At 37.4% G+C, this 26,134-nt stretch overlaps 1 long non-coding RNA gene across 2 annotated transcripts; it reads right to left on the minus strand.

Annotated features, from left to right (window-relative positions):
• Positions 1-833: 833 nt before the first annotated feature.
• Positions 834-24,938, minus strand: LOC116571684. Of its 2 annotated transcripts, XR_004277948.1 has the most exons (4): positions 24,909-24,938; positions 22,352-23,700; positions 22,103-22,228; positions 834-7,062 (listed from the first exon to the last, which is right to left on the minus strand). It is a non-coding gene; the product is annotated as an uncharacterized LOC116571684 (long non-coding RNA). The 2 variants fall into 2 exon arrangements; XR_004277947.1 differs by lacking the exon at positions 22,352-23,700.
• Between the last annotated feature and the right edge of the window lie 1,196 nt (positions 24,939-26,134).

The following is a 26,134-nucleotide window of genomic DNA, read 5'->3' on the forward strand; positions in this document are numbered from 1 at the left end:
ATGGAATTCAGATCTGGGCAAGATACAAGAGAGATAGAAATGAAAAGACAGAGGCACCTGGGTGGCCCAGTGGGTTGAGTCTCTGTCCTCGGCTCGGGTCATTGTCTCAGGGTCCCGGGACCTAACCCCACACCAGGCTTCCTGCTCAACAGGGAGCCTGCTTCCCCCTCTCTCTAACTGCCTCTCTGCCTACTTGTGATCTCTTTCTCTGTTGGGTAAATAAATAAAATCTTAAAAAAAAAAAAAGTGAAAGACAAAACAGGGCTTTAAACAGACTTTGTAGAAAGAGAAATTTTATTGAATACATGAACAATGTTCTATATTTAATACCAAAGCTTTTGAAATCTGTTGTAATATAAATTTTTCCTTATATTCATATAATCGGATTTAGTTTACAGGGAAACCTCACTGATATATAAAGTCACACATGCTTGTTTACAGCTACAAAAGTGTAGTATTGTTATCAGTATACATTGTAACACTATGGTTCATGGTTCCTCCAAAGAACTCAAAGCAATTATTTCAAGGTATTTCTGTGAAGTAGGGAGGAGAGCTCATTATTATGAAAATAAATAAGGATTTCAACAGATTTGAAATGATTTTTCTCAAGTTCACACAATGAATTGACTCATGCATGGCAGCTAAAACTAACCACCTCTTTCTTGATTTCTAGCTTAGTGCTTAAGAACATTAGTATGCCTAGGGGCATCTGAGTGGCTCAGTCCATTAAACTTCTGCCTTTGGATTAGGTCATGATCCCAGGGTCCTGGGATCAAGCCCCACATTGGGTTCCCTGCTCAGTGGGGACCCTGCTTCTCCCTCTCTTCCTTTGCCTGCTGCTCCGCCTACTTGTGCTCTCTCTTTCTCTCTGTCAAATAAATAAAAATCTTAAAAAACAAAAATTAGTAAGCCTATTTACCATTTTTTGGTATAATCTTTAAAATGTACCATCCACATTCTTTTTCATTAATTCAGCAAATATTTATTTGGTGTTTACTTGTTCCAGGCAGTATGTTAGATGATATCATACAGACTTGAAGGTTATAAACTATCAAAACAACCATCCATATTACAAATTCTGGTAATTGTGAGAACTCTCATTAAGTGATTTAATTTTGTTACTAATACAATATTTCACTTTTATGTCTCCTAAGGATGGAAGAAGGGACTATGGAGCCATGGAAGACTTTGACTGATTCACTTTCATGTTATAGTCAGCCAACATATACTCTATTTCACTGATTATAAACAACAGAAATGTTTTGATTTGGATGCTAAAGTCTTAGTCTGTTTTCATTCAAATATTTAATTCCTTATTTATTCTACTATGTGGTTTTTCATTTTTAAAGGCTATAACTAAACTTTGCAAAGATTTTAGTTGTATTTCATTGCTCTTGCTTTTTGTTATTGTCTGCTATACATTAATTTTATTTTTATGTCACTGTAACCAACCAAGATGTGATTCTTTCCATTTTCCTTTCTAATCACAAAATAACATTAGCAAAAATGAACCTAGAATGGATGCATGTAGTCACTGATGCCTCTTGTCCTGTGTTAGTTGAACCGTGAACATTTAAATAAACTTCGACTGTGTGGCATATAGGTAAAGATGGAAATACATAAATATCTTCCTTTGTTCCTTCTTATACAAAGTCATCTAAAAAATTAGATTCATAGACTATGTTAGAAAGGCTGATTATGCTGTCTCTGCTCTTTATGCAACCCAGCATGGTTTCCCCAGACCATTCCCCCATTCTCAGTGACTGAAAGCCTGACCATTGCATTTCTCAGAATCTCTTACCATTTGGATTCCAGGTTGTATTTTGCCAATGGGAGGCATTCATGCAAGACGTGAAAGGTGCAGGAGAGAGAGCAGAATTCATATAATTGCTCCTACATCAGGGTGGGCAGAAACATGGTCTCTTATGGATTTGAGTTTTTTCAGTGACCTCCAGGTGTTTTCTAGAGAAACACCTCCTTTGGCATTATAGAAAACTTGTATAATTTCTAGTAATCTTTCATGCCTTTTCAAATTCCCTGCCTCTCTTTAAGGTAGGGGTGAAGCTGAGAGTTAACAGAGATCTTCCATGATCTTTGCTTCTCCAGGCATTCTAGCAATTAAGAAAGCTTCTAATGCTCCGTACTACATCCTTCCTTGTCTAAAATAGTTCAAGAAGTTGCTCTTGTCCAGGTAGAAGTTTCTGAGAAAATATTTGATCCTGAAAGTGTCTTAAAAAAATAGACTCTAAAGATGAAGAAGATGTGGAATAGCTTGTGCCTAGCTGAGTTTGAAGATAAAATAACCTCAATGTCATGGTCCATAACGTTCAAAGATTTTAACATAATCATTAACTTCTCACTATAGTTGTCTAAAATGAGGTGGCTCTTAAAGACAAGGAATTGGGATACAAAGAAGCTGCTATAATAAAACAATGGGTTATAAATGATGACCACAGGGACTGTGGGGTAGCCTAACAGCTTCTGATGCACTACTTCTCTTTACAAAGAGAAATTTAAAAGCTCAGGCCATGGCATATTCAGAAAACAAAAGAGCTTCCAAAAATTTCTCCTATTCTTACAGTCAATTATATGGCAGAAGTATTTGAAAACTGAACTCAAAGTCTTAAGATGCATATTTCAGAATTATAAAGCACATTGAATTTACAGCCTTACTTGGTATCATATATGAGAGTTAGGACACTTACTGGGAAAGGGGATTTGAGATGGATTCTTACAGGTTTGAACCTTCAAATTCCACTGAACCTTCTTGAAAGTAGAAGGAGTCTCTCCCGGCTGAAGAAACCATAAGGGTTATACTTGAGGCAATTACCTTGCTTGGAGATGCTGATCCACCACGAGATATGCCTCATCAGCTTGCACAGCTTCCAGACCTATAACTACACTCAAATCACAGACAAATGGGTACAGAGTGTGACTTCAGAGAAGATAGCATATCCATCAAAAGAACTGGAAGATTTTCTGGTTTATATGAATGGAAATCTGGGAAAGAGTGTTATGAATGGATTCTGAGGGTCCTAGTACAGACAGACAGAAACAAGTTGTTAGAATAAGCTAATTTAACCACATGATCGTACTTTCCTAGAAATAGTGAATTAAAGATGTTTGATATTTGAGTGCACAATTGTGGTTCACCAGATTACTTGGTCAGTAGACTGAAATTTGGGCTTCATGATGGCCAAGGCTAAATGAAATTGAAATGCAAGAGTTTCCAGGGTATGATATAGATAAAGGTACACAAAGAAAGATAGAAATAGAAATGCTAGTGCTGATTTATCTAGTGTGACCTGTCACTCATCTCATCATCATGTTACCTGGATGGGCTCCAAGGACATTCCTTTGCCAAAGCACAAAGAAACACCCTGTAAGGCCAAACATGATTGTAAGAAGTAACTTAACTGAAATAATCTTCCTAAATTCAGTGGAGGATAAGAGGATCCTGGAAAATGACAGAGGACAAGTGCTTGTTCTTAGCTAGAAGACCAGACACAAGTGTGCATGATTCCCCAAGTGGGCAACAGGTTAAAACAGTAATCAGAATGACTTAAGCTCTAGAAATCATTGGTGGAGGCAAATAGATCATAGTGTTCACTGGACTGAAACAGAACTACTCCCTGCTACCTACTTGATTTTTACAATTTAAAATATTTTAGGTATCATTTTCAGATTTGGGGCACAATAAAGACTTGGGGACTGTCACCCAATTTCCATATGCAGAACCCTTGGGGATGAAGAGTAGCCCATGTCTGTATCAAAATCATAAACCCTGAACCCTCCTAGAAATTCCTCGAAGGGGTCCATTGTTACCAAGCATAGTAACTATATGTTATATAAAATGAGATAATTTCTTCATTTTTTGAAAGCATAGCAGGCAATTGCCAATGCCAGAAGACCCACATTAGTTCTTTGACTTACGGGATTATTATCAGTCCCTGAAACTATCTCTTCCCTTCCAAACTGTAAAGTAAATTGAAGGATGGCACAGATTCATGCCACCCAACCAAGTCTAGAAGTAGGCAGGCATAGGATTCCTGTCACATCTACATGTAACTGGTCTATTTGACCAGGGCTTCACTAGATGGCCCTAGAGAAAGATAGTGTATTATTATAAACATATTCAGGGAGTAACATCAATTGCAGCTGTTTTTTGTGATCTCTTTTTTGGAATAAATGAACACATCACTGAGATCTGCTATCTAGCTATTGATCAGGCAAATGCTTTATCAGTTACTATTAAGGAAAAAAGGATAGCAAAGAGATTTGGTTTTTCTTAGTAGGACAGCAGTTTATCTTCACTTCATCTCAGGAATAGGTCAGCCATCAGCCCTTCTGTCATAATTGAATCCCCAAGACTTGATCATTTTAGACATTTTGTCAATCTACTACCTTGATAGTGGTGGATTGCGTTTTCTGGGATGGACAAATGGTCTATGTAAACTTCATTTAACTTCTTATGAATCCTGTCCAAAAGACTTTTTTTTTAGTTAGTTAGTTTGTTTGTTTGTTTGTTTGAGCAAATACTGTCCTGGGACTTTTGGTTATGAAAGGATACTAAAATGAGACATAGTAAGCTAAATGATTTGTTCTGACTTCTAAAAATCAATGTTTCCTTTTTCTTTTGGTAGCTCAAGACAGAAGAGTTTTAGAGAAGCTCCTGAACTTGAAGAAAAGAGATGACAGACAGAGACAGAGACATCTGTAGAGAGTGAGAGCATGAGTCCAACACAAGGAAAGCACAAGGCTGTCCCCAAAGGAAAACTGGATTCCGTGAAGGGAGTCCCTGTGGATCAGAAATCGTGATCTCTGATATTGGTATGCAGGAGTTAGTTGTTACTGCTCCCTGTTCCCACCATCATTCATTAGCTTCCCACATTTGGGAAAAATCTCCATATCACATAGAAATGTACAACAGTACACCTATCTGGGTTTTTTTAGTGCTGTATCCAAGGACTAGAACATCACCTGGGACATAGTAGCTACTCAGTTTAAAAAAAAAATAAAATAAATGGATGGATTAAAGGAGATTTTAGAAATGTCTACATGATGTTTTGCCTATGCCTGGGATTAAGTATGAGGAGTGAAGATTGCTAGGTATACAGATAAAGCAACTGTAGATTAAAACAAACAAACAAACAAGAGTCAGAGTTCAGAGTAGGTGGTGTAGACAGCATCATGCATATAAGCATATGTACCCTGTATGCTTTGAAGAATCCTTAGAAATACTGGGCAAGAGTTACATTGATTCTCCATCAGTTACTTGGGATGGAGGCTCACATCATTGTATATGAGAGTATCGAAGGAAAGATTGACTTCCAGAGGCTGAAGGACACAGGGATATCAGGCAGCATGTAATAGATTCATTTCTGTTAAACCTCATAAATGTGCATTCAGCTTGGTGAGAGTTATAAATTACTGACCTAGCTTTTGTCTGCAAAGGAAAATGCAAAAACAAAGGTGCACAGTCCAATTTCAGGTTAGACCAGTGTGCAACTGAAGAGAGAAGCCCTACCAGCTGCCAAAGTATAAATGCCATCTGACGGGCTCTTCCATTTTAGGCTGGACCCTTGAGAGGAGAGGATCCCACTCCACAGGAGACTGAACGTTGTTATTTGCCATGGGTGTGTGAGGACCCGGAGCAAGTCATGAATGGGACACTAAGTCCGTTCGTGCGGGGGGCCCAGATGGAGAACTATGTCTGTGGGAGCAGTGTTCCCAGGCACACAGATGTTCTGTCTCCTCATAGCTCTCAGAAGGGCTGTCCACTCAGACATAGCTCCTATTTTCTCTGTTCTCTGAGGAGGCCCAGGGTATGAGGAGCAGAATGGTGCTACTAGGCTTGTGGAAACGTCTTATAATGTAAGTGTAATGCAAGTGAAAAAGTGAAATGGTGTGTAACAAAGGTTCATTGTAACAAAAGACCAAAGCATCCTTTCTGAATGTTTCCTCTCCAGGAGTCCTAAATTTGTATTTATATCTCAGTACCAAGTTGTACTAAATGCTAACAGACTGGGCTCAAGTTTTCATAGGAACAAAACTTAGGTGTACAGCTAGTAAATTTCTTTATTCCTCCACAACTGAACTGAATTTAGCCCCAATTTCTGCTGATAGTGGTGAATTTTATGTGGAAATTGAGGCTTACTCCCTCAAATCAGTGATTACTTAATACTTCCAGTTAGAAACTCTTTTCAGTAATTTCTCAGAGTATCACAATGTGTCCCCTTCTCCTTCTCTTTCAAGTCTTTCCAGGGGCCATCGATAATCTGAAGGTATGTGTTGGGGAAGGACGATATACCATTTTAGGTTTAGAGGGAAGAGATTGATTTAGAATAACACTATTCAAAGCGAGGTCCTCCACCAACAATATCAGTGCCACCCGAGAACTTGTTTGAAATGTCAGTATTTGGGCCTGGTTCCACACAGACTTACTAAATCAGAAACTCTGGATGAGGAGCCCAAGAATCTGTGTTCTAACAAGGGCTCCAGGTGATTCTGATGTACAATCACCTTTGAGAACCATTGGTCCAAAGTTATCAGCACCCACCCACCTTGATTTCTGATGAGAGGTGCGATCATTGCCAGTCTTTGGTTTTGTGGCACCTAGCTCATTGCATGGGTGACTGAAATGGCCTCCTCTGTTCATGACCACCTCTGTGCTCATTCTGTTCTCTCCTTAGCCTGACCAGAGTGCCAGCTCTGAGCTCAGAGCTTGCAGCAGTCTTGCATGCTGTTTTCTAGTCATTTCTACTTTACAGCTTGTGTTCCATGCTCAAGATGGAGTTTCTCTGAAGAGTCAAGCTCCAAAAGAGGAATATACCTGGAATCTGCTAGGCATCTCTTCCCTGGAATCCCCCAAGAAGAAGTGGAGTTTTGATCATTTTAACCCATCAGAGATTGATTTTAGGAGACAGCAGGATGGAAGCCCAGATTCTCAGGCTCCTGAACCTTAATTTATTGTGCTGTTCTCTTCTTTACTTTTCCTTTCCTTCTCCTCCACAGTCAGGAAGTCTTGTTTTGTTTTGTTTTATTTTATTTTGTCTGTGCTTCCTATGGAAAGGAAAAATATATCCTGGTTAGACACATCGACTTGTACACTTACCATTTTTTATAAGACCCCTGCTGTTTACACAAACCTTATTTTTTATTTTTATTTATTTTTTTTTTAAGAGAGAGAGAGAGCACATAAGCATGGGTTGTTGTAAAGGGAGAGGGAGAGAAACAGGCTCCCCACTGAGCAGGGAGCATGATGCAGGGATCAACCCCAGGACCCTGGGATCATGACCTGAGACAAAGCCAGATGCTTAACCGACTGAGACACCTAGTATCCAGGACACAAACCTTATTTTTTTATCCTCTAGTAATGTCCTCTCTAATCATTGAAAACCTTAACTTGAAATTCTACTGTACCATAAAAAATTTCAAAACCTTAGCCTTGACTGGTCCTTTGCATCTTTGTCTTAATAACCCTAACTCTTTTAGACAATTAATGAATGATACCTCTGATTGACTAGAGGAAGATGATGTATAAGGATGTGTAGAAGAGCAAATACATTAATTAAAATTTTAAGATATTATCACACTACCCCTGAATTAGAAACACGGATAATTTTCTAAGCGTACTATCTGATTCTAATCACCTCCTACTAAAATCCTTCTATTAAACTAATTCACATAAAACACTCCTTTTAACATATCATCTTCCTCTTTGGATTCTTTCAATAGGCCGCTTTTAGCAGAATTTATAAACAAGCCCTTATTCTAAAATTCATATTTCTATGGCTATGTACAGTGCTTGAAAATGAATGAATGAATTCTGAACCATGCCTGACCTGGTCTTGACTCTCGCATTAGACCTTATTTCTAACATATCACCAACTCCCATTATATTCAGCCTAATTTACATCATAAAGAGATTCATATTAAAAACATAACCCCCATTTGTGGGCTCTGTCCGACTCCAGGATCTGGCATCAGTTCTTACCCTTGGCAAGGAATATATAAGCAACATCAGACCAAAACTCCAAACTCAGAAACAAGTCACTCCGATGGCCCATTGGGCCCTGTTACAATAGGGTTTCTGCTTTATTGTGAAGAATCGGTCCTTATCATATTCCCATTCATTCTGAATGGGAATTGATCATTGATCAATTGATCCCATTTCATGCTGAAATTCAGCAACAGTGGCAGCATTAACTATTCAATGATATTGTTTTAATTCATTGGGATTATTCATTTTATTGGCATTATTACACTATTTCTAATGACATTTGCAAAATCAAGTTTTCCTCCATTTGCTATAGGACTGGTGCTCTGATAGAATCCAAAATGTATTTGTTAGGGTTTCACAGGGCTGGAAGACTGAGCCCTCTTTAGTAATGTATTCCAACACTTTGGATTCCATAAATGGTTATATCTAAATTTAGGGTAATCATAATTTATATACATGTATAATGTCATCTTTGGCTAAAGGATTTTTTTCATTAAATGTGAAACATAAAGGTTACAATGGCAGTTTCTATTTTACATTTCTATTTTCTGTATTTCAGACTTCGCTGCTATGTGAAATTCTGTTATAGTAACAGGAAGGCTATCACAGCTCTTTAAAAATTTCTCTCCACAGAGAGAGTCAAACTTTCTACCATTCAGTGCACTCTGTTTGATGACAAAAATTATTTCCAACTGTTGTCCCAAGTATTATAGAGTATTTTATTGAAATAATGTGTCCTCTTCTGTTCTATATCACCACCTCTCAATGCACTTCTGTAAGGGGATTGGGCCAATACAGTAGTGCTTCATGATTACTTTGTGGCTCTCTGTGACTCCTTTGAAACCCTCTTTTTCTCACTCACTCTCCCTCCTGGCAGGCTTTCAGGTTGGAGAAAGATCCACTTGTTCAAAATTACCCATATAGCCATGCGTTGAATTAGTTATAGAGAAAGGATCTCTGTTAAAATCGAATGACTCCATGATAGCCACATTCTGGTCTCCCAGAGAGCTGCAGGAGCAACCAAAGACATGGATTAGCTAGCACTCTCTCATAAATATAATTTATGAAATGCACATTCAGTTGTGTGGACCTGAGGCTTTCCTATGAGGGCCACGCTGATTGTCATAAAATGGCTTTAAAAATCTGAAATAAATATATTACGGTGTCTAGAATAAGTATAAACAATGCAGATTTTCTGTCACAGAGTGCCATTTTGAAAATACATATTTTTTAGACTATCTGTATTCTGTGGATTTTGAAAAGGAGGCCATTTTTTAAAAGTATGTAAAATAGTATACCCGTAGAAAAGCTCGTGTAAGTCCATTTTTAACCTACAATGATTTTTACAGCCAAATAATAGGGCTTTGAAAAATAGGACTACTATAATTAACTCAGTTGCCAATGAAGGCTATTTTTCCAGGGCATCCATTCATAGTTTGAAATATTTCTAAATGCTCTAGACTTTTATCATTACTATAACACTTCAGAAAATAATTCTTACTTGCACCTGAGTCTTTCTTTCATCTTTTATTAAGGAAACTACTAAAATTATTTCTCGGCTGTATTATAAGAAAATAGCCTCATGGAACTAATATTGCGACAAGAATTTTTGGAGAAGTTGGTCCTTTTTTATTTGTAAAATCAAAATCACAGTTACAACTCTTCTTGTGTCAGCAAAATCTATTTCATTGTCTAGCTTAAATTGTTAACTGAACCGAAAGCAGCCTTCTGACCCAAAGGTCTTTACATTTATTTAGTATTTCAGCTTCAAGAAAAAAACTACTAAAACTGAAGGATTTACTTAAATTAAAAAATAGCAGTCAACACATTCAGTAGATTCTCCAGCTATAGAAAAATTCTTTTAGTGATGTAAATTATAAATTACACTCCATACGCAGGTCTACTTACCAAATCATAGACTAATAAGTCAATTTTTAAAAAGTTTCTCTATAATATAGCCAAATGTATTTCTCTTTTCTTAGTTATTTTCTTTAGGTATTCGGCTTTACAAAAATAAATCAAGATGAGATATTTATGGCAGTAAAACTGAAATATAAAAGCACTAAAGTATACTTTAAAGAGATTATGGTATTTTATACTAAAATGATTTTAGTCTTTCCATCTTCACTGAAATTGAAAAGACACTGAGCCTTGCCGAGCTAAGTCTTCTTCATACTTTGCTGTTGAGAAAGAACTCTGCTTTTCTTCACCCCATGCTGCTTGGGATATAACAATTGAGTAGGGGAGTTGAAGGGGGAAGAATGTGCTGAGGGAGTAGTAGAGGCTCATGTTGCTGGTGCTTGCCGTTTCTGACACACCAACAACCCAACGGTGACCTAACAAGACTGCAGATACGTGGTGAGGGTTGGCCTGAGTCACACCTGGGGAGTTATGGGGCAGGGTTCTCAGGGAGGTTGCCGCAGAAACCAGCTTCCAGGAGAGCACGCAGAGAAGGAATAGAAGGGGATGCTAATGTGGCAATTCTGTGAGCTTCTAATTGGGAAATTAGCAAGCAATTCAGGCTTCAAAAATAAATCCATGCGAACCAACTAAAAGAGCAGTTTTGTTAAGTGAATGTAAGAACATTTCCTTTCACCCCAAATGTTTGGCATAGTGTAAAAAATCTGTTGATCAAAAGTCTAGTATTATTTTTAGATCAGGAAAGAATGCAGTTTGGGTAGAATGTTTCCAAAAGAGAGAAGACTGGCTAAAAGATTTGACCCCCAAACTTTCTCCTTTCCTATGATGCATATGTATAGCATGCAAAACAAGGGTAGAAATAACTAATCTGGTGATAATTTTTTCATCTTTATCTTCTTAAAAGGCACATCAATCTTTTTGATCGTACTAGAGTTAAAAAATTATTATTTTCTAGCTAAATGTAAGGATCATCAGTCCCTGTTTACTCTATAAAGGACAGGCTTATCATCATGAGGCCTTCTTTACTGCAAAGAGATTTTTATGAAAAAAGACTGCATGGGGAGATTAATATTATTCCCTAAAGACCCTTGACAGTTTTGCTATACTGATTTCTACCACTTTATGAAATGTATGTCCTCTGGGCAACTTAGCTATGCAGCAGAATTTCCCAGATGCCAGACTGCAGACTAGCACCCTTTGCGGCAAGTTTTTACTAATTCACAAAATGTTTATTTCTGGAAAGGGATTAAATTTTCATCACCTGATGCAAACCTGTGGCTCTCTGCTAGTGGCCTGAGAAGTCCTGGTGGTCAAGCAACTAGGTCAGAGTTCAGTCACCTAGGGCTCAGGTCCCTGCCCCTACTGGGTCCACTCCCTCCCTCCTCATCCTCCCTTCCTCTTCGTTTCTCTTTCCTAAGATTTCCAGGTGCCTTACTGAATGTAGGTGGTCCAGGATCTGTGCTGTAAATTTATCCAGCCGTGATTAAGGCTTACTCTGAGCCAGGCACTGTCCAAGTCAGTAAAGTCTTATAGTGAATAAGAAACTAGCCCTGGCCCTGAAGAGTTTATGGTGAACTGGAGTTTATCCAACCCTGACAGACAAGGGAGAGCTATCCCTCCATGGAGGGACCATACAGCACTGAAGTTTGTAGCTCCACAAAGGTTTCAGTCATAACTTCCTGGAGTGAGTGACCTTTAATTAGTCTTAAAAGATGAAGACAACTTGGTCACTTAATGAAAAGCAGGAGAGGGGCACCTGGGTGGCTTAGTCTCAAGGTCCTAGATCAGAAAACCCTGTGTCAGTCAGTGGGGAGTCTGCTCAAGGATTCTCCCCCTCTCGTTTTTGTCCCTTCCCCCAACTCATGTGCACACTCTCTCTTTCTCTCCTTCTCTCAAATAAATCTTAAAAAAAAAAAAAAAAAAAAGTGGGAAGGGCTTTCAGGCCCAGATTATAGTATAAGTGAAGGTCTCAAATATTGAATCTTTAGTTCCCAATATGATTGTATTTGGAGATAGGACTTACAGGAGAAAATTAAGGTAAGGGTAGGATCCACGTACAATGGGATTTTGGCCTTATAAAACAAAGATTTCTCTCTTTCTCTGTCTCTGTCAGTCTCTCGTCAAGCACACACACTGAGGAAAGGACATGTGAGCACACAGCAAGAAGACCACACTGGACCCAGTCATGCTGGCATCCTGATCTCTTCCAGGCCCTACAACTGTGAGGAGATAAATTTGTTCTATTGCACCCAGTCTATGGTGTTTTGTTAGGGTAATGGGAACAGACTAAGACAAGTGCTCTCATGCCCTTGGATTATTTTTAAAAGTATATATATTAGATTGTGAAGTTTGAGGCCAAGAATAGGGGAAATGATACTGGAAATGTAGGAAGTTAGAGAATGGAGAAAAGAAGGGAAGAAAGAGTAGAAGCAGACACCACTCCCCATAGAAGCTTTGGAGAAGGGGAAGGGAACCATTCCCACAGCTCTTAGAAGCACTTAATGAATTTCAGCCTCCCCAGCAACACTTAACCCTTTATCATCCTGCCTAGGACTTGCAGAAGGGTCAACTTCATTCCCTTGAGCGGACTTCCCAGACCCACTGGAATTCCGATTCACTCTCACCTTGGTTCCGTAGCACAAAGAAACTGGAGAATTGAATATTTCTCTTGACCTTCAACATAGGACCATAATGTTCCAACAACTATTGCAAAATAATACTGTGGAGAATAAAGCTAAAACTGAAAATTCAAAACAATTGACATTATTAGGATAATAAAAATGCAAGAGATTAAAAACTCTAATGTAAAAGAGGACATGTATAGATATGGTAATGACTAAGTTTAAGTAACTATAGGAAGTATGGAACAGAGAAAGAAATAGATAAAAGAAGCCTAAATAGTAAACAAGAGCCTCTTTGTTACTATTTTGATTTACTAAAAGCAGTTATGGATATATCTTAATAATGATGAAATAACCATTAACCGAATAAAACATGGGAAGTCTGCTTTCTAAAACCACTGAGAAGATAAAATTAAGCAAAACAGCTTGTAGAACAGAAGCCAAATAGTAAGCAAACAAAAACCAGATGACAAAATTATCTAAGACCAAAAAAATTAATGAATATAGTTTAAACTGCCCTATTAAAAAGGCAAAATGGATCAGATTGAATAAAAAATAATCCAGTGAGTTTATACTTTTAAAAGGGAGATCTAAATAAATATACAATTACAGCAGAGGTGGCAACTCACACAAATGGGACTAAAAGAGATTATTATAACAGTAAAAGAACAAAAAATACTGAGTACCTATAGCAGAATAGCTTAAAATATATTTTTAAAAATTATTACAAGTATAAAAAATACTATTTTAAATACACAACTTTATCTTGTTAAACATCACAACATTCTAGATAAATAAGTAGGTAGACATAACAAATATCTCTCTGGTTTATATCACTGTCTATATTGAGCTGATGAAAACAACTATAAGCAAGTGGACAAGGTAAAAAATAATATATTTTTATCCTCTACCCCTGTTGGGAGATAATTGTCTATGAGTTTCTTGCATTTCTGCAAGATGTTTCATGCTATCTTTCCAGGGATGCTTTTATAAAGGGATACCTTGGTGACTCAGTCGGTTGGGCATCTGCTTTTGGCTCATGTCATGGTCCTGGGGTCCTGGGATCAAGCTCTGGGTTGGATTCCCTGCTCAGCAAGGAAAATGCTTCTACTTCTCCTTCTCCCTCTGCCCCTCCACCACTCATGCTTTCTTTCTTTCTCATTCTTTCTCTCTCTCTCACATAGAGTCTTAAAACAAAACAAAACAAAAGGATGCAATTTATAGAAAATAACCTTGGAAGAGAGAGATAATGTCTCCCTCCGGAGCAAAGAGTTGGTTTGCTTAGAGTCTTGGAGATGGAGACAGTGTTTCTCCAGAACAAAGGAGAGGCATGCTTACTGCCATTTATAAAATGATCGGGTTCCCTAAACTCAGGATTCTTCTGTAACATGTTGTGTGTAAGGGTCACCTGTCCTCTTTACCTTGTCCTATGGAAGTCACAGCATGGCGAGCTAACATAAAAATGATGATACTCTCATTACCACTACTGCTGTAAGTGATAAAATCCTTTCTTTCTGACCCAGGAATTGCATGTCTTCTCCCAACATTCACAACCATGGAAGCTCACTTGTTAGCCATCAAGCGGGGCAAATTCTCAACCTTTCACAGTTCTTGACATTATTAGTAACTTTCTTTCATATAAAATATGCAAGAAGCATGTATTAAAATTGATACCAAACCAAAAGCATATCAGTAATTCAAAGAAATCAAAATCATGCACCATATTAAGTGACAACAGAATGAAAAATACAAATTCTTCTGTTACTGAAAACAAGGTTCAACCTCTTTGAAATGAAAACATACTTCTCTAAAAAACTATTGAACCAAGGAAGAGATAAAAAGTAATAAAAATATTAAAACAAAAGTGACAAACAAAAGTGAATTCATATGTGTTAATATTTTCTAGGTGTTGTGAAGAATGCAAATGAACTAAATTTTAGAAAAAGAAAATAAGATCAATTTTAAAAAGGAAAGAACTAGGTAATAAAATTAATTTAAAAAATATTGGAAAAATAGAATAACAGCAAATGTCTAATAACATAATTAGCAAATATTAAATAAAATTATGTAATAAACACAATAAACAGTATTTTAGAAATAAACAAAATACCATATTCTGGCAATGATATCAACATATGTCCAAATAAATATGACTTTTAAAAATCACAAATAAAATCTAGAATTTGATGTTGCATAAAAAATTCATCAGGTAGGTCTTATTTCAGGAATGTAAAAAGAATCAATGTTGCATATTTTATTATTATAATACATTGAAGCACTATGTTAATTAAGAAAAACAACCATAATTTTTGAGCAAAACATTGAAAATATTCAACAGTCACAATTCTTGAAAACATTAATGGCATAGAATATGTCATCAATATTAAAAAGTAGTCACTGTGATGGGGTGCCTGGGTGGCTCAGTGGGTTAAAGCCTCTGCCTTTGGCTCAGGTCATGATCTCACGGTCCTGGGATGGAGCCCAGCATCTGGCTCTCTGCTCAGCAGGGAGCCTGCTCTCCCCCTCCCCCGCTGCCTACTTGTGGTCTCCGTCTGTCAAATAAATAAATAAAATCTTTAAAAAAAAAAAGAGTAGTCACTGTGATATAGTTCATGGTTAAACCCATGGAAGACTGTCATTAAATATGGACACAAACAATAATGATGTCCTTTTTAGGAGACTATTTGTTCAGTTCTGGAAGACATGACACAAAGGTAAGAGCTATCAATACAAGACATACAGAACAGTGATTTGTTTAAAGAAACTGCAAGATGATATCATATGAAAAATGTATAGAATTATTTTATTTATCATAAAAGCAATTACAAAAACAACAGCAGAACTATATGTAAGTAATAGCAAATGTGGAAATAAAATTGTGTAAAGGAATTTCATTTATTACTGTAACTAAAATATAACATCCCAAGGATCAATTTTAATAAAACATGTTTAACATATGAATAATATTACAAGTATTTTTGAGAGATATAAAAGATATATGGAAAACTAAATATTTTACAATTATTAACAAATTAATTGATAGTTTAATGCTTTCCAAACAAAGATCAAATGTGATTTGTGGTAATTTAACAAAAAACATACTAAACTTCTCCCAGAAGAATAATCAGGTAAGAATAAAAAATAATTTTTTAAAAGAATGATTAGAAGAAGAGATAAATCTTTCCATACAGAAAGCATACGATAAAGCTGTGATAATTAAAGTAACACAGAATTGATGCAAATACAGAAAGACTCTGCTCAGTGGACAAAAAAAGATATCCCAAATCAGTCTGTGAGTCTCCTGGGGACATTAGGCTGGTAGGTAAGTGTGGTGCTGGAAATGGAAGTGACTTTCAATCTCCCTTTCTCACTTTTTATCACTAATAATTTGCAACAGACATGTAGTGTGTGCCAATTAAACCTTTCTTAATCAGAGCCACCAAGTTTTGGGCAGTGTTTGTAAGCCGGCATAATGTTGCCTATCCAAACCAAGAGTCATACTCCAAGATACATTTTTTTCAAGGAGAGTTTATTATTATTATTTTTAAATATTTTATATATTTATTTGACAGAGAGAGAGAGAGATCAGAAGTAGGCAGAGAGGCAGGCAGAGAGAGAGGAGGAAGCAGGCTCTCCACTGAGCAGAGAGCCCGATGTGGGGCTCGATCCCAGGACCCTGGGATCATGACCCAAGCTGAAGGCAGAGGCTTTAACCCACTAAGCCACCCAGGCGCCCCAAGGAGAGTTTATTATTGACTCATAATATAAGCACAGCTTTGAAATATCTTTGAAATACCTATCTTAGGAGCAAGGGCCTTCAGTGTCTTATGGAACTAGGGTGCAAAATTTTATGCTGCCAGTAGGTGTCGCGATCTATACTATGCAGTGTAGGTTTAAAAAACACCACCACCACCACAATGGGGTAGGACTCCAGAGTTGGCTGCCAAAGATAAGAAAGTAAAATGAGTGTTCCTATTCATCTGGAATTAATTACAGGTAACAATATTGTTTAACTGGCTCTCCATTTTATCAGTTGTACAATGTTTAAATTTTGTGTATTGGTTTTCCTTAATATAGAAATTTTTAAAAATGTTTCAGTATAAATGTTTGATTGTCACACTGAACTTGATAACTGATGTGAGATTATTGAAGCCATGGTTAAGTCATTTGAGTAATTCATGCACACTATTCGAAAGCTTTTATACTCGTACAGATAACTATTAACAATAACTTCTATTACAAATAACCAGCTGAAATCCTTTTCTCTCTCCTCTAAACCATGTCTCAGAGGCAAAGAAAACCTTCCAAAGATTCCTGGTGGCCTGGCTTGCCCTTTGGTCTTCTTTGTTCCATACATGTTCGTATCTTTGCTAAACACTTGTCAAGGAGCCAGTCAGTGTGGATTTGACAGAGCAAATAAAAAGCAATGATGGTGGAAACTGAGTAGATAGTTAACAGTCTGAATAGTGTCCAGGGTAGGAAGATGTTAGGGTTTGAAGCTGACAGCCAAGAAAGAATTCTTGAGACATCTTTGGTGCAAAAAGGTGGTTTTATTTAAAAAGCACAGGGACAGGGCTCTTGGGCAGAAAGAGCTACACTGGGGTCATAAGGAGTGGCCCATTATATACTTTCAAGTGGGGAGAGTGTTTGGGGTAGCAAAAGGCTCTAAGGAATTTTAAAAGCAAGGTTTCCAGGACCTTCAGGGGGCTAGCTGTTGTTGGGAAAAGGTCATTTGCCACCATCTAATAAGACCTTAGTCATGAGACCCTTCAGACATATATCTGGTGGGCCATATGCTTGAGGGTGGGTGATTGCCAACATGTATTTTGGGGGTTTAAAGATAAGGACATTTATAAAGGAATTTTTATATGTTAAAGTAGACTTACAGAATGGGGGTGGGTGGGTGGCTAGGATTGCCTTTTGCCCTTAGCAAAGTGTCAACATCAAGGCCATTGAGTCCCTAGAGGAATGTCACTATGCCTATTTCAAGGACTTGTCAGTAGGCTGTAGGTAGTAAGGAAATTTAATAATGTTTTTCCTGCCTTTGTTTCCCACATCAGTGTCCATAACAAATAGCTGTGAAACGGCTTTATGAAAGTAGACTATACCCTGGAGGCATATTCAGTATACAAACATACCCTTCTATTGTACGAAATTAGATACCGCCCTTGGGAAAACTTCCTGAAGACCACTGCTCTACACCAATTATCATCAACTTGATCTGTCTGAAGGCAGAGTAGCTGGGAAGTTGTTCCTTCTCAAATACATGTTTTTCTTTTAACCTGATGTGTTTGTCTAAGGGCCACTTGGTGTTCTGTGGTGATAGATGCCATAGAAACATTTGTTTCTTGGCCTAATTGGATGACTTCGGTTTCCAGAGCTGTCTGCCTGACAATGTTTACAAGCAGGAAGTTCAAGCGAAATGAAATTTCTAAAATTAAAGATAAATTCTACAAAACATAAAAACTAGACAATAAGCAGCCTTAAAGTTTTCAAAAGTTTGTTCAAAACATGAGCACCTCCTAATGGCTGGTTCAAAGAGCAGGGCCACATCACACCACATAGGTTCTAGGATTAGACATTTTAGCAAAGCATAGGAAAAGTCAACAGTGTGAACAACTGTATCTTTTTGCTCTTTCCTCCCAACCAACTCCCTCCTTATGGCTTTTTTTATTCACTTGCTTGTTTTTAAGATATCACAAGTTGACTCAGAGATATACAGATTTTTAAAAATAGCACCAATCACACAGAGCTAAGAAGTAGTATTTGCTCTAAATTTGGCTCAAAGAAGGACAAAGGTAGAGAAATGTTTAGGGAAGAAAACTGTGGTCAAAACCAAATATTTTTAAATGGAATAAAAAATGGGAAACTGGTAACTAAAGATGTAAAACATTTATTTTTATGTTTGAAATACTGCATAAACGTTCTAAGAATTTGATTTCTGGAGAAAACTATTAAATATTAATTATGCACCATTTTGGAGGACCACACATGAGTTTTTTAGTGTTCATGAAGATTTTTAAAAATTTTTATTTGAGTTTAGTTTATCTTTTTTTTTTTTTTTTTTTTTTAAACTAGGCTCCACACACAACATGAAGCCTAACGTGGGGCTGGAACTCATGACCCTGAGATCAAGACATGAACTGAGATCAAGAGTTGGATGTTCAACTGACTAAGCCATCCAAACACCCCTTAGTGAAGATTTTTTAAGGGCAGGGTTTTGTTTTTTTTTTTTTTTTAACGTTAACTTTAGAAAACTATAAGTGGCAATTTTTTTTTACTTTAAATTTGGTAATAATCTGATTTTGCCATATTGATTATAGGAGATGCTGTCAACAATTTAAACTTTAGGATTTATAGAGGAATGCAAAATGACTTCTTTTTTTTGTTTTTTAAAGATTTTATTTATTTATTTGATAGAGAGAGATCACAAGTAGATGGAGAGGCAGGCAGAGAGAGAGAGAGAGATGGAAGCAGGCTCCCTGCTGAGCAGAGAGCCTGACGCGGGACTCGATCCCAGGACCCTGAGATCATGACCTGAGCCGAAGGCAGCGGCTTAACCCACTGAGCCACCCAGGCGCCCTGCAAAATGACTTCTTAACGGTATGCAACATGCAAGCAGCTAGGTCGATTTTTGTGATTCTTAAAAATAAACAAACCAAAAACAAGGAGAAAAAAAAAACGTACTACAAAGGAAAGATTTTTAACCAGTGTCTTGGGTTATCTTTTTCTAGGTTCTGCTAAACAAACTGAAGAATTTCCTGCTTATTCAGATCCAAGCAGGCTGCTTTCCTTTAGGTGGGTTCTTTTTTTTTTTCTTTTTTATAAAGATTTTATTTATTTTATTTGACAGATAGAGATCACAAGTAGGCAGAGAGGCAGGCAGAGAGAGAGAGAGGAGGAAGCAGACTCCCTGCCCAGCAGAGAGCCTGATGTAGGGCTCGATCCCAGGACTCTGGGATCATGACCCGAGCTGAAGGCAGAGGCTTTAACTCACTGAGCTGCCCAGGCACCCCTCTTTAGGCGAGTTCTATCTCAATTTATCTCTATTCACTGCTGACTTTTGCCAGGCACGTGGAGTTTGAAACTCTCACAGAAGCCTCAAGAGTCTGTGTTCCTACTCACCGTGGTTCTCCCTGCCCACCAGCCTGTCACCTCCCCCTTGTTTCTTTTCCTTCAAATTCTAGAGTCTGTGCAGAGATGCTCTCAAGTCTGCCAGTCTTCTGTAGAGCTAAGAGTAAAAGAAAAAGGCTTGCAGTATTAGTATTGTGTTTCACTCTATTCACAGATAAATGATCCAATTTGGACACAATCGTTTTAAAAGTCCCTGGCCCCTTTTTTAAGGGAAATTATTTTCTTAATAACCTAAAATAAGCTTTTTCCTCTCCTATGTTGCTATTAAGAAATAGTAAGCTACTCAATTTTACTATAAGATACACTGGATATTCTTAACAGAAGAGATAAATTTTTGAGAAATTCTTGGGAACTATAACTTCTGGTGCAATGGTGAATAGTTTCTACACATCTGTTAAATGTATCCCTTTTAACTCCAAGCTTGAAATTATCCTGTGTATAAAATCTTTGTTAATCCCTATGAGGTGAAGTGATGGCACATTGTTGAATAACAAGATGATAAAATCCAACCTCATAAGACTTAAAATGAATGAGAGAATGTTTATACTAAGTGTAAGGGAAGAGGAATGAAATATTCAATCAGTGATTCTCAATAGCAGGAATGTTAGTAGGGAAAGTGTGAGTTTTCCCACTAGGAATTTGTCACAATACTTGGGGCAAGGTATAGTAAGGGCACCTATTGACTCACATATATTTATAGGGGTCTTCTTTCATTCCAATGAAAGATGTTTTTTCTAGGATATTTTAGTACATATAGTGTGACAAGCATCAAAAAAAAAAAAAAAAAAAGGTTAAAGATAATTATACTAGATACTTTAGTTACCAAAGTATTTCTTTCTCAACTACTCCAAATTTGAGGTTTGGATTACCAATATTGTAAATGTATATTTCATTACTGTCTATTAGAAATATAAATCTATCCATATTATATAGATAAGTACTTTGTTCTGGATTGTTTTAGCTAGCGCATATACAAGTGAACACACAGGGGTCAATACAGCTTCAACATGATGTGATACAAACTTGGAATTGGTTTTCCATAACTATTATTTATATTATGTTGAAGATAGAGGATTTTGAATTTTTTTTTTTTTAAAGCTGAAAACCACAGGTGTTAAAACAATGAATTGGGACTAGGTAATATATGAAGGTGACACTATTTCCCACAGAACATGACAAATGACAGGGGGTGTCCTTCATGAACTTCAGGAAAGGTTGGTCACAGTGGGAGTCCTAAGCTGCTTCCAGAGATTCAGGTCTCAGTGGAGACTGATGAGTATGTATCTCATCTTTAGATGACCAACTCCGGCAGGGAAAAATGTATCAGCAATCACCTAACCTCCGATAATCATTGAGGGCTCCATCTTTACTTTGTCAAGGAGTTAAGCCACAGATTCAATCGAGACAGAGAAAAGTAAGGTCAAGCCACCAGCAGAGTGCAGTGTGGCTTGAGTCCATCTCAGCTGGGGAGTTTATATACTTCTGCCTTGAGGTACAAGAGGTGGAGTAACAACCCCTATTTCATCACAGTTGAAAGGACAGCGGTTAGAAGAAGTTCTGAGAAGAAGGTTGTTGACGTCTTAGAGATGGTCTCTGAACTCATCCCCCAAGCAAAGCTGAGGCAGAGTAGGATTCTTATGGAAAACTGGAAGGATCTTGTTAAATTCTGTGTACTAAACATACCCCCTTGCCCAAGAAAGCCTCTGACAAGAAAAACAGAGACAAAAACAAATACTGCAAGAAATGCAACAGAGGGTAAACTAGGATGATTCAGGGAACAGAAGAAAACTTTTAAAACAATATGTTAAGAGATAAGAGAAGCTCTTCCATTTATGAAACAAGAGCACGTTTGTATTAAAAAAAAAAAAAAAAAAAAAACTATCAGAGAACAACCAAAAACTCTTAGAAGTCAAAAATATGACCAAATTCTCAACAGAAAGCCTGGAAGAAAAAGCTGAAGAAATCTCCCAGAAAACGTATTTTAAAGAGAGAGAATGTAGGGGAGCAGGGAACATAGAAAAAAATGAAAAAGATAAGAAAATTAAAGATCAATCTGTGAGGTTCTATATCCAGAAAATAAGAAAAAGAAGCCAACCTACATCTTCTTCAGTTAAAGCTTAAACTATCCCATTAACATATGGATAGAGTTTATTTTCAATTTTAAAAAAGTCTATAATTACAAAAAGCCATTTTATAGTATTTCCAACCTTACACAAACAACTTAAGAGGTGGAATTTTTGAAGTATAATAGGTTTTTAATATTTGTTAAAGTAACATTTGAGAATTGGGAATAGCTACGCATATCCCTACCAGCAAACATCGCAGAGTGAAACTTTCTTACTGTTCATGATGACTTGTCCTTATCAAGAGCTGTGCAAATTCTGGGAAAGGACAGACTGAACTGTCCTGGATGACTGTTACTTACCAGTTGACTTGCTGTGTGACCCTTCTGGATGCTAAAAGGAAAAGGCTGTCCCATGCTCTTGTCCAAATTCCCTGTTGTTGTTGTTTGTTTGTTTGTTTGTCTGTTTTGCATGACTCACTTCTAAAGCTGAAAGAAAAAAAATATATTGAGCAATTACTAAGATTACGACCTTGCCCCAGTCCTACGGGTTAACCATAGTCAACATTTTGTCCACGTCATGAGCCCCTCCTCTCATTACAGAACACAAACCTCAGGTTTGTTTTAGTTCTTTTCCTTCTTCTGATGTCCAGCTGTGCCCATTTGTTCCTGCCAGCTGTTCATCGCTTCCCTCATAGCCCTGAGGACCAGAATCCTCACAGAACTCTTCCCTCAACTGAAGACATCCCAGGTGCTAGTAGGCCTCCAAGGGTTTGAAGTTTCGTATAGCTTGGATAAGGTAGTTTGGGAATGCAAATACATGCCTATTATGGTCTGTCTAACAACTTCAGAAGTGAGAGCATTCCCATCTCCTGCAAACATATATTTGAAAGAGCTTCTCAAGGATGATTCAAAATAATAGACCTCCCAGAAAGAAAATGCTTATTTATGATAATCACTCAGGTCTTTTGAGCTATGGAAAAAATGAATCACAGTGACATACATTAAAAATGCTGTAATAAATGGGACTGTTGTTGATTATTTTACGTTCACTGTTTAAAAGGAAAACTTGGACAAGAATCTTCCCAGATTGTATTGCAATGTAAGAAGTCATCTATGAGTGATTATGGTGTGTTTAACTGAATATAATTTCTTATGTATCTATGGAAAAGCATGTGTTGCCTTTGGAATGGAAGGATAAATATGTTATGTTTTAAATCTGTGGATAAGTGGGGGGGGGTTAATAAGCACAAGGCAGCTTGTTGGTTATGCCACATCATTAAAATGTGACTTAATTTTAGGTACCTAATAATCATTCCTTTTATGAGAGATGAATCCACAGCGTTAAAGAACACCTTGTATTTATCTACAACTTTTCTCTAAAGAACTAAATAGGCTTTACTGACATTATTTTGTTAGACTACTCAGCATTTTGTGAGGAAAGTGGAATTATTTAGGATCTACAGGTAAGAAAACATGCATGCAGAGAAATTAAGCAGCGTGTTTAAGATTATTCAGCCAGTCAAAGATCTAGAAGGAGAACAGTGGTGTCCTGCGTCCTGGGAATACTTTATCAACTGCCTACAATTTCACTGGAGGAAAGGGCACAGAGTCAGTAGAAGCTCAGATACTAAATATGTTTTAGTATCCTCTAAACACTGACAGTTGTATTTCAGAACCTTCCGGAAGGCAGATCTTTGCTTTTAAAAGAACACAAGGGCAAAAGTTTGGCACAGCTAATGTTACCAAAGTCTTCAACATGATTTGTTTTATTTTCTGAAGATACGTTTATCTTGAGAAATAGGCCTTCTGATTCTTAAGTAATCCAAAGTGCTGCTGTTATCCCATAAACATCCATGCTTTCCATATATAAGATAGATTTCTTGATCATGCAAATTATATTTTCTTAAATACAACTGATGCTCAAGCAGGACTCTGAAATCAGCTATGAAATCTTGACTCTGGGAACACATAGAAAGTGGTTTGAGAAATGACAGAAGTCAGGTTTACTGGAGAAAGATTCTAAGCAAAGTAAGTCTTAGTCCTGATCTTGCTATTATCAGTTTATGAGATAATGCCAAAATGAATTTGTTTTCTTATGTAAAATCAATACATTAATATTGAAGATCATTTCCTACTAATACTTCATATACTCAGATGTTTTTATGCAGCTTGTAACACCACCAAATATTTATTATTTTTGTCAGTCTGTAGAATATTTATTCAGCCATTACTGCTTATGATAGAGATTTTGTGTCCCTCTGTAAAATTCATGACTCCCAAATAAAACTCTGATTCAAAGCCTTATTTGTTTTAATTTCAGATAATACTGGAGGAGGTGAGAGGAGCATTCACTGAGATTCCTCAGCAACTCTACTCCAAATCCTCAGTGGAAGTAAGAATATTTAATACACATATAGATAAAATGCCAAGTCCCTACCGTGTTCCACTCTGCTCATATCAAGCTTTCTTAAGAAATACCGATCTATTATTCACATTTTAGAGATAATGAAAAGGAGCCTTAGAAATGCTGAGAAACTCGCCCAAGTTCATAGTTAGGTCCACCTGAATTCAAATCCATACTCTGTTTATTATACCCTTCTAGCTTCCAGAAAGGGATTGTTTGGGGGGGAAAGGGAGGGGTGTTTCTTGTAATATAAAGGCTGCTTGTAAATTACCTCCCTGGTCATGGAAATGCACAACTCCTTTATTCACTTACTTGACCATAAGTAGTCCAAGTTACTTACATGGTTATATTTTCCATGGAAACATTAAGTTGGATTTTCAAATACTTAAAAAAAACATACATACATACATATATACATACATTTTTTAAAAAGGAAAGACAGAAAGCAAGGTAAATAATATCTCTAAACAAGAGTAGATTTAACCCAAGTTTTTCTTCTAATATTGGAACAGATGATGACTTCTCTGGTTGAGTACCAAATGAAGGGCTGATTTGTACTCAGCAGCCAGATTGTATAAAAAATAGGAATCTTGATGGAGTGCCTGGGTGTTTCAGTCAGTTGAGAGTTCGACTCTTGATTTCAGCTCGGGTCATGATCTCAGGGTCCTGGGATAGAGAGCCACCCACCCCCACCCCCAGGCCCTCCACCCCCCCCATTGAGCTCCATGCTCAGGGTGGATCTTGCTTGAGATTTTCTCTCACCTTCTCCCTCTGCTCCTCCCCCCCAGTCTCCCTATCTCTTGGTCTAAATTGATAAATAAATTCTGAAAAAAAGAGAGAAAATAAATGAATTTTGAGACAACTAATTTTGAATCACACTAAATACAGTGAGATGACCACACTAAAAATGGCACATGGAAACAGAGACCTATAGGGAGAAAAGCAGTTATGGGCCCTATGTTACTTATACTGCAGAGAACAAAATAGCTAAGAGGAATAGTGGAAAAATGCCCAGTCTTATTAAGCTTTCTGTTTCTCCCTTCCTTCCTTCCTTTCCCTTTTCTTCTTTCCTTTTTTTTTTTTTGTTGTTATTGTTGTTGTTAAACTTTCCTTTTATTCCATATCATTGATTTTTCTAAAGTTAAAAGGGACACTTTAATGTAAAGAGCCTAGATAGGACTGGGAGTAAGAAAGCCCGTGTCTCATCAGGATTCCCTGCTTGCCAGTGGGTAGCCTTGTGTACCTCTTTAAGCTTCAGTGCTCCTAGAAAATAAGGGGGTTGCACAGATCATCTTTAATTTTAATTTAGAACATTCCATCACTCTATAACCTGGGGTATAACCCAGGGAAGGTCAGCTTTAATACCCTTAAAGCTAACTTGCAGTGTGAGGACCACTTCCTAAGGAAGAAGGGACAATCCCAGCTTGCCATGGGGGTTCGGAGAGAAGGAGGAAAAATCCAGGAATAGGGTAAAGACAAGTCTGGTGTCAGTCTGGAAGCCTGGGAGCTGTGTGGTGTGGGCGGGGAGGGGAGGTTGCAGGTAGGGGTGCGACAGATAGACTACTACTATTTGTCATTTGTTTTCAAAATGAGGACACTTTCATACAAATACTCGAATGATGTATTTGTAGGTTTAGCATCTCCTCTTTGAGAAAATGCACCAACACACACAAAAAATTGTTATGATTTTACTTTGAAATAAATGTTTAAAAATGAATCATCATGGTATCTATATACTTGTGAAAACCACCTATGTGTGCAGGACATGTCGTTTACTCATGTGTCCACAATGCTTGGTGCACACACTTAATTTGCAGACCTCTTTAGCAAATCAGCAGCAGCCCACGGGCCAGAAATCAAAAGGATTAGACTGATTTTTCAGTGTACGAGCCTAGCTTTAATTTTTATTTTTTTCTTGTCTTCTTCCCCTTTCCCTACCACCTGGCTGTTTCCCTGGGTCACTGCCAAACTCCCCTGCAGCCCTGGAG

Source organism: Mustela erminea, chromosome 13 (assembly GCF_009829155.1).
Source record: "Mustela erminea isolate mMusErm1 chromosome 13, mMusErm1.Pri, whole genome shotgun sequence".
In the NCBI taxonomy this organism is placed as follows: Eukaryota; Metazoa; Chordata; class Mammalia; order Carnivora; family Mustelidae; genus Mustela; species Mustela erminea.